This window comes from Periophthalmus magnuspinnatus, chromosome 21 (assembly GCF_009829125.3).
Source record: "Periophthalmus magnuspinnatus isolate fPerMag1 chromosome 21, fPerMag1.2.pri, whole genome shotgun sequence".
Classification (NCBI taxonomy): domain Eukaryota; kingdom Metazoa; phylum Chordata; class Actinopteri; order Gobiiformes; family Gobiidae; genus Periophthalmus; species Periophthalmus magnuspinnatus.
In genome coordinates, this window is record NC_047146.1 from 5,555,297 (window position 1) to 5,563,024 (window position 7,728).

At 43.4% G+C, this 7,728-nt stretch overlaps 1 protein-coding gene across 1 annotated transcript in view; it reads right to left on the minus strand.

The window, feature by feature from the left end:
• Positions 1-5,588, minus strand: part of kcnh3 (potassium voltage-gated channel, subfamily H (eag-related), member 3) — a 161,787-nt gene extending 156,199 nt beyond the window's left edge. Inside the window, exon 1 of the mRNA XM_033987198.2 lies at positions 5,535-5,588. The gene's annotated coding sequence lies outside the window, so the exon portion shown is untranslated. The remainder of the gene's footprint in view (positions 1-5,534) is intronic.
• Between the last annotated feature and the right edge of the window lie 2,140 nt (positions 5,589-7,728).

The window sequence follows — 7,728 nt, forward strand, 5'->3', positions numbered from 1 at the left end:
TCTTCGAGGGACAACGTGAGCACATTACCGTAACGACAGTAACATATTTAAAGAGCCCCGCGCCTCTGCTTTGAGACGCCGTTTTAATTTACACGATAGCACAATTGGTTGCGGGGTTACGGTAACGAAACGTCAGCGACCGCGCTCCATCTGTGACGTTAGCATCCGCCGCTATAGGGTTAAAATGTTCGTATTAACCCGCTCTACATGATCCTGGTTTTTATTTCACTATTGTGTCTGTAAATCAACTTATGAACATTTAAAAACACCTTTCACTCAAACCTGTTGCTAACGCTCCCGGTAGCGTTAGCAACAGGTTTGATTGACAGCGTTGCTAAGCGTCTGTTCCCTGCTAAACCAGCGTTACTTTCAACAGCCTCGCTCCGGATTGGCTCTTCGGTTGCTATGATACTCGCGGTTAGAGTACAAAATATGGAAATCGGCTATAAATTCGCCGCTATAACCGCTCTAGCCTCGATGAGCTTCGTTTGACTGGAGCTGAACGCCGCGGGTGACGTCGCACTCGCTCAGTCCGCGGTCCCGAGGTATTTAACAAACGTTCAGATCTCGAGACTACGTGAGTGTTGCTCTGTGAAGAAGCTGTTGGCTGTGGAGCTCGTCATGAGGCGCTTCTATAAATAATAACCTTTTAACAAGTGCATGATTCAGAGCCCGTGATGTCAAACTGTGCTCTGATGCAACAATGGGTCTAAATCTACACTTGTATCTATGTGTGGCCCCCGTGAACAGCTCGAAAAAGCGTGTGGAGCGAGCGATAAGCCATTAGGTCCACTGATGGGGTCTTGAGGTGGCGGTGATGAGAAAAGAATCAGAAACAAAGTGGTAATCTGCTCACGTAATAAGAGAGAACGAGCTCAGGTTTAACGTAAAGGTCCTGCATTACACAAAACTGACTCTTGTGAGCGTTAAGTCGTGTTCTAACGCTATTACCTCCTCAAAAACAGACCCGGAGTTGTGTTTTGTTTCATTCACACGTGTTTGAGTAACACTTTATTATTAGTCTGTAACATCTCCAGTCCTCAAAATGCTCTGTTCCACCTTGTGATGTCATTGATTGGTAGTTATCAATGGAATGGGGGCCGTAGACATACACAATGCCATTATCAGACCCAAAGCAAACAAACGGAACAAAGAGAACAACAGACCTAGCCAGGGCAATTAGGCTGAAACTGTAAACAAAAAGGTGTTCACAGTTTCAGTGTCGTTAGCTCCTCCCTTCAGACAGACATAAGGCCGTGTCCAGCAGTAATCTGACCAGAACTGAAGAAGCGGCGTAGACGAGCAGCGAAACGTCTTCACTCCTACAACGATTCGTCCAGTTGACAGATTTAACTTTGTCTTTCACTATAGTAGTTTCCAAGTTAACAGCTCATTTTAGCCTTAGTTCAGTAGAAATCGGCAGAGAGAGATTCCAGGTGCTGAAATGATTCGAGAAATGAAGGTGTGTGGAGTTTAAAAACGTCGCGGAGCACTTCCTGTATCACCTGATGACATCACAAGGTGGAACAGAGCGTTTTTAGTGTGAGAGAAGAACTCTAAAAATGCAAGGTTTGTGTGAATGAAACAAAAAAACTAAACAAAAAACACAACTCCAGGTATGTTTGTGATGAGGAAACAGAACAGAGATCCGAATAGCTTAAAATAGGTTCTTTAAAATCGCCTGGTCGGGCAACACTACACACTTTTCTGAAACTACAAACACACAGAAGTCTGGGCTCTGGGCTGAAATGACAGAAAACCATTGAGCTTTTTGTTTTGCAGTCTGGAAATAAAAACCCTGACTGATCTGAACTCACAGACTGTGTAAAGAAGTGGACTGAGTGAGTGTGACGTCACCCACGGCGTTCAGCTCCAGTCAAATGAAGCTCATAGAGGCTAGCAGGTATAGCGGCTAATTTGGAGCCGAGTTTCATATTTGGAGTAACGACCACAAGTATCATAGCAACCGAAGAGCCAATCTGGAGTGAGGCTATTGAAGGTAACGCCCCTTTCTGCCCACATGGCTTAATTGACAGGGAGCGAGCGCTTAGTAAAGCTGTCAATCAAACCTGTTGCTAAGGCTAACAGGAGCAACCTCAGCGCCTGATTTGTGTGTTATTAATGTCCGTCTCTTGATTTACAGACACAATAGTGAAATAAAAACACGAGGATCATGTAGAGCGGGTTAATACAAACATTTAAGACCGAAATGACGAGTCTGACAGCAGCAGTTACAGAGAGAGGAGCCACAGTTTTTTAACAGAAAGTGAATTGGAGCCAGAGTCGACGGAGCCGGAAGCTAGCAGATTAGCTACATCCGTTTACGTATACCATTTACGCTTCCACCTCATTCTAACTCCACCAAAACCGCTTCCTTCCAGAGCCGCCGCTAGGAGCTTTTCCAGTTTGACGGTTCAAACGGCAGCTGCTCCGCGTCAAATTATTTATGATATCGCTAACCGTCGCTAACTATCGCTAATAGCTACGTGTGTTTTTACCTCATTCAACTCCGCTCTCTCAATGGGAAAGACGCGCAGGGCCTCGGAGAGCGGCCCCTCGCCCCCGCACCATCATCCCCCCTCCGCTGACAACCAGAAAGGGCAGCGTGTATTCTTGACATCCACGCTGGTTAATTGCGCGGGGCTGCACATGCGCCGCTGGAGGTGTAATTATCAGCGCCTCGCCCCCCTCCTCCCCGTCCGTCCGTCCCCTTTACAGAGAATAGCACGGCTCACGCTGGCGATGACTTTGCGACGGGGCTGAGATGGCGGGCTTATCATTAAAGGCTTTTGTGTCGTTTGCACAGTGCGGTTTTGATGTGCGAGTGCAGGGGGGATATGAAAATACAACATTACGCTGTTAAAAATCAATTGGATCCGTTTAATCTCTGATGTTTTACAGTTAAATAAAGTGCGTAAAATGTTAAGAGACGGCGATAATGAAAGTTGAGCAAGGACGTGAACGATGCCTTGGCGATTATATGTGCCATTTTATTTTAGTTTTACTTTGGAATAACAGTAATGACGGGACTTTCGGGTCTTTTACGGGATCTGAATCTTTTGGATCCGTTTGTTTCAAAGAGCCGTTCAAAAGACTGGCTCTTTTATTATTTATTTAAACGATAGAAGACAATGTGAGAACTTATTTTATCTATAAACGCATCACAGAGAGACACGGCGAGGCTCACGTGTTTAAAATGAGAGTGGAATAGAGTTTACCACATAATCGAAATAAAATCTTGCATTACTAAAATAAAATAATAAAAAAATAAAAATAAAATAAAAATAAATAAAATAAAAAATAAAATAAATTAAATAAAATAAAATAAAATAAAATAAAAAATATTAAATAAAAAAATATTAAATAAAATAAAAATATATAATAAAACAAAATAAAATAACTGTTATGATTCCAAATATATATTTTTTTTTTACAAGCTTCATGCCAAAACATAAAAATGTCTTTAAAATACTTATATTAAAGATCTTATCAGGCATATCAGGATGATTCTGGTTTGATATTGATTTCTAGATTATATAAGGACTTTCAGGACATTCAAATCTCAAACACAGACTATATTAAACAAAAATGGGAAGGGCAAGCAAATACGGTTTTGTCGAATGAAACCTGGTTGAAACACAGTGGTTTTCCAGTGTAAAATCTCCAGTTCAAATTGATGCAGATGTTTCGTCTGTTTGTGCCTCAGCAGACACTTTATAAAACCTGCACAAAGCTCACAATGTTCAGGCTCATCTGGTTGTTGTGGTGTTCAGGGAGTAAATCATCTTCTTTTGTTTTTGGGCATGTCCAATGATACAGAATTTTTGGAATAACCTTCGATCAGAGTTGAGAGTAATATTTAACTTACAAGTGTCTTTAAATTGTGGCAAATTACCGTTTGGACTTTTATTTTCTGTGGACACAAACACCGAGACGGGCCGTTTATTTGGTCCGTTGAGTTTAGCGGCACCGGAGTCAATAACTAAAAAAACGGTTAAAGGCGAATCTCCTCATCCTGGACGACCGGCACAACAGACTTCAAATGAACAAACTCGACAAGATGTGGGAGAAATGGAAATGTTATGTTCTGCTTAGACCAGAATCCGCCTGATCTGAGGACTGTTAATTATATTTGACTGTAACGTACACCCACTGTTTGTTTACCGTCTGAATGTTGTTGCATTTGTGTCTTTTTATGTTTGCGAAGTAAAACTCTTGAAAAATAAATGAGGTTTTTTTGTACAAATCTCTCACTTGTGTCGCCTGCTCTGCTTCTGTGTTGATTCGTGTGTCGATTCGGCGTTAATCACGATAAAATTGCATCAAAATCTGAAAGAAAAACACGTTACGGAGCCGTTCAAAAGAGCCGACTCGTGCGTGAACGTCACATCGCTACAACGGAGACAGAAGTCGGTGTTTTTAAAGCGTAATCCTCCAATTTTTGAGTAATCGGAGTGTCATGTTTTAAGATTTTCCGTAAAGTTTGACAATAATCAGCTCAGTGCGTTCAGATAAAACTCATCAAGTACAACGCAGATCACATTTGTCCAGTGTCTCCACTTTACGAGATGGAAACAGAGCAATGCAACAGATACTAGACCCACACAACAAACTCTCATGAGCGGAAAACCCACAACTGCAACTGCAAAAAATAACTAAAGCAAATGCAGGAAAACAAAAAACGAATTATGAACTCGTCAGAAAATCAAAACACATCTGTACCAGCCAATAAAAAAACAAAAACAACCTCAAAATGCAGCAATTTTACTTAGATTTTTTTCTTGTGTGAACAGAACGGACACAAAACATGATTATCACAGCCAAAATAACTGATTCAATTAACTATTATATCACGATAAAGATTGAATTAAAGCTGCTGACAGTTTAAAATGTCACTGATATGAACAAGTGTCATTGTAATATCATCAATAAACTGCGTTTGCTGTGATAGTTTTGGACTTTGTTATCAGGGAAAACAACAATAATCTCGAAGGAAACATCAGGAGAAGTATCGTTTTTCTGCAGATTCTGGTGATGTAATGACGATTCTCACGATTAAATAAATGTTCTGCCCTTTTCATTGTGATTTTCTCGTTTATTGTCCCAAGAACAGAGGAACCTTCATAAGGAAATCTGCAGTAAATCATGTGTCCAGCAAAGACACCACACACAGGACACATATATACACACACACACACACACACAAGACACCACACACAGCACGCACACACGGACACGCACAGGGCACACACACTGGGAACACACATACAGGACACACACACATACACTAAACACAACACACACACACACACACACACACACCCACACACACACACACACACAGTCCAAACAGGGACAGTGTTAAACTGTGAGAAGTCACTTAGATAAACGCACCAAACACAAATCTGCTCCAGTTCACTCAGGTTTATATAAAACGCGGTAAAACACTGGACTGTTCTTTTCTATTTAGGCCCAAATAACTTGTTGCATTTCAGCAGATGCACATTATAAAGCAGAGAGTGGCTGTTACTCACGAGTGCCATCAAAGCGTGTGGCGATGGTATCCAAGAAGGTGTTCTGCGGGGCCAGGAGCCCCCGCATCACCGGCATCCTGCTCCGGGTCGACTGGCTCCTCCTGCTCCGGCGCCCGGGGGCAGCGCTGGACTCCTCAGACCCCAAACCAGACCCGAAACCTGGCAGGAACCGAGAGGTGCCCGGTGCGCATCCCAGCCCCTGGAGAAGCGCACCGATCCGAGATACGCGCGGTGGCTCCACCTTGGCACCGCGGGGGTTGTGACCATAATCAACTGAGCGCAGAGAGTAACAGCTGCACCTGAGCACCACTCACCGGGAGCACCGACCGAAACTGAATCAAACTGCCAGTGCTCGTGCGCTCTGCTGCAGGAGGTGATGGAGGGAGGAAGTTTTGGTGCTGATGGAGCGTCGTGGAGTCAGTGTTAAGGCTCCTCCTCGTCGCTCTCTCTCCTCACGCACATCCACGCACACACTCCCTGGTTGCGTGGATATTACCACAGCTGATAGATGCACAGTCACATGACTCCTTTCAGGTCTCCACTGTGTCCCTGTTCAAAGTGGAGGAGGACAACAAAGAGATGCTTTTAGGGACCAGGAGGCCGTGCCCCGGACGACACCCCTGTGTTTAATTATTAACACAGCGCCTTTTACGCACAGCCTGGCTGCAGTCTACGGCCTCATACAGACTATTATCTCCACTAAATGATCAAACTGACAATGACTGAACAAAGAGTCTCCAGGGCGCGTGAAATACTCACAAAAAAACATAATAAAACGTTTGTGAAAGCCTCAAGTCCCTGAGCGTGTTCATGTTTACTCACCGCGCGCACGACCTGTGCGTGTGCTTTGTTCCCTCCTCAGGACCACATGGCCCCGCGCTGCTCCTCACTCTGAGAACAGACCTGCAGAGCGATGATGCCCTCTACTGGCCCAGGTGTGTGCTGCAGGTTCACACACAAGAGCAAAGTTTAGAAAAATGTGTAACGTGTACATTACATCATACAGGCAGCATTCTGGTCTTTCAGAGACTTTATTCACATTTAGCAATAAATAAATGTATCAGTAAGTTAATAATAAAATGTAATTTAAGCCCTGAAATGGTCAGTCTAATTATGGCCAGTGTAATGATGGTAATTATGTAATTATATTCATTAAATCTATTTCTTATTCAGAAATGACAATTATCAAAAGGGTCTGTTGGCCTATTTGTTTTGTTTCACTAAGACGAAAAAGAATAACATCCAGTGTGTTTTCTATTATTCATAACACATTTTTAAATATATTTTATTTTCATTAACTTAACAAAATATACAAAAACAGCTGAAAAACAAAAACCTTTTCATTTTTTGAAGCCAGATGTGTGTCATTAAAGGCACCTACCTCCGCCCCGCAGATGAACATGGGCCCGGAAAGAGCTAGGAGCGTCCATCTGGACCCTGGTGTTCATGTTCTCAGAGGCACACGTCCTTCTCTCTAAACCTGGTAAAAGGAGTGTGTTCAGATGTTTGCACTCTCCCAAAGGGCCCGGGTGTGTCGCTGCTTCACACAGATAAACAGATACAACGCATGGTTCCATTTTAGGCTGCACTAAATGTCCAAATCTAGTAAGATTTGGACATTTTCTAGGGCTAAATGTCCAAATCTTACTAGAAAGGGGCCAATTCTGGGCCTGTGAAACCCTGGTGCCCCAGACATCAGACCAGTTTGTCTCCTGTCGACTCATCTGATCCAAACACACGTCTGGATCTGGAATCCTTTTACTGGGTTTGGAGAGAACGTGTTCCTCCAAGAATAATACAGGATCTGGATCTTGGAGGCCTTGGAGTTGTCTGTCCAGCCAGAACCACACACTCTGACAAAACTTTACAAAGTGTCATAACGACTGACAGGGGGACCAAAGATTCAGAACTCAGGCAATAGTTTAACAGAGTTTATTTACAAGGAGTTTAATGCAATTGTAGGTAGATGGATCAGACAGTTGAGAGTGGGGTTGTTTGCAGTTGTGCTTGAGTGGATCGTGGGCAGCGGGGTCAGAGACAAGGTGAGCCATACCGGTCATGGAGAGCTGGGTCAGAGACAGAGGGGCTGAGCGGGTCCAGCGAGCAGGAGCTGACGAGGAGCAAAAAATATCCAACTTAAAGTAAAGTAACAGATGCAAACCATGAGACTGAGCCAAGCAGAGCTGTACCACTG